Here is a 2,194-nt window from a genome sequence, read left to right on the forward strand (position 1 = left end):
CCTCCTCCCCCTCCCCCTCCCCCTGTACCACCTCCCTTCTTCTGCTGCCCCAGAACCTTATGCAGTATACATATTACATTTAGTCGCATGTATCCTTAGGCTCCTGTGGATTAATACTATTTCTCAGATGTTCTTTTTTTTTAATGGTTGATAATTTTGATGAGTGGTTGTCTGGCATATTGTAAGATGCCCTTCTGTTAGAACTTGTCTCATGATTAGACTAGGAAGGTCAATAAGAGATGAGCTGCCCTTTTCTCTCTCCCTCTGTCCCTCCCTCCCTCCCTCCTCCCCCCAGTCCCTCTGTCTGTCCTTTCCTCTTTTATCCTTCTCTTCCTCTCTCTCCCCTTTCTCTGTTTTCCTCTCTCCCTCCCTCCCTCTCCTTCCCTCCCCTCCCTTTTTTCTCTGTCTTTTTGTTGGTGGTGATGGTGGTGGTGGTGGAACAAAAGCATCCCAAAAAGCGTTGTTTTTTTTTTCTCTGAAACAGGGTTTCTCTCTGTAGCTGAGGCTAGCTTGGAATTTACTGTATAACTCAGGCTGGCCTCAAACTTTAGACAGTCATTCTGCCTCCTGCCATTGTCATCACATCATGTCAAGGGTCTCTTCAATCAGCGTGCCTTACAGCTATAAATGTTGACTTCCCTCACGTGGTGGAAGGGATTTCTCAGACTTCTCTGTAATATACTAATTCTCCCACTGTGTGTAGCTGTATGCCTATAGTCCCTGCTGCTTGGGAAGCTCAGTCTCTTGAAACCAGCGCACATTCTTCTCTCTCTCTCTCTCTCTCTCTCTCTCTCATACACGCGCACACACACGCGCGCGCGCGCGCGCGCACACACACACACACACACACACACACACACGCAATGTCTGATCTCTTTCTTTGTCCACCAATGACAATTTTCCATAGTATACTTTTGGAAGGAAGTCAATCTCTATAAGGCCCATGTCCATACCTCAGAAATGGAGGACTACAATTCCTCTTCCACAGGGAAGTCAATCTGAATAATTTGCAATTACTCCCTGCATAGGTGTATTCTCTCGAGAAGCTAATTGTCTGGGTTGTGGTCTGTTTCTGGGGTCCCACTCCTGATAGCAATGGTTGCTCCATTGTCTGTTAAAAGTTCATAGGTGAAAAGAAAAGAAGAAAAAAAAATCTGTGAAGTACTGTATTTCCACTAGTTAAAATAATTTTCTAAGCCGGGCGTGGTGGCACACGCCTTTAATCCCAGCACTTGGGAGGCAGAGGCAGGCAGATTTCTGAGTTCCAGGCCAGCCTGGTCTACAGAGTGAGTTCGAGGACAGCCAGAGCTATACAGAGAAACCCTGTCTCGAAAAAAAAAAACAAAAAACAAAAAACAAAAAAAAACAAGAAAAAAAAATTCTAGAGTATGTGTCTTAAAAAAGAACCTGTGGGACTGGAGAGGTGGCTCAGCACTTGACTGCTCTTCCAAAGGTCCTGAATTCGATTCCCAGCAACCACATGGTGGCTCACAACCATCTATAAAGGTGTGTCTGAAGGAAGCGACAGTGTACTCACATAAAATAAATAAATATATCTAAAAACAGAAGAAAGAAGAAGAAGAAGAAGAAGAAGAAGAAGAAGAAGAAGAAGAAGAAGAAGAAGAAGAAGAAGAAGAAGAAGAAGAACCTCTGATTTCTGGACATTTGAAGGGAGGGGACGGGAGGGAGCAGAAGGGGAAGGGAAAGGAGGGGAGGGAGGGACAGACAGGGAAGGGAAGAGGTGTATTTGTGGGGCAGAATTTGTTCCATCTGGGTTGTCTTTGTTCTTATTAAAAATGGCTTTGTCCACCTCGTGAGCACTGTGTTGAGCAGGTCCTAGGAGTTCCTTGTGAGCACAGCACAGAGTAGGTCCTAGGAATTCCGTCTTGCTCCACTCCTGCTTTCTCCTACAAACACACACACATCATGGAACGGGTGGTCTGTGTAGAGCAAGAAGGGAAGGGCTGAAAGAAAAAGAACTAGAGGGCCTAGGCCAGTGAGGAGGCTCATGGGTAAAGCACTCACCACCAAGAACCTGCTGACCCAGAACCCTTATCAAAGAGGAGAAAAGAACTGACCCCCCAAGCTGTCCCCTGACTTCAGAGTCTCTGCTGGGATGGAGACCGACACAGGGGATGGCCAAATAATCTAGAGAAGTAAGGTTCCAGTAGATGCTAATGACAACAGAGCAGAG

This window comes from Mus pahari, chromosome 8 (genome assembly GCF_900095145.1).
Source record: "Mus pahari chromosome 8, PAHARI_EIJ_v1.1, whole genome shotgun sequence".
In the NCBI taxonomy this organism is placed as follows: Eukaryota; Metazoa; Chordata; class Mammalia; order Rodentia; family Muridae; genus Mus; species Mus pahari.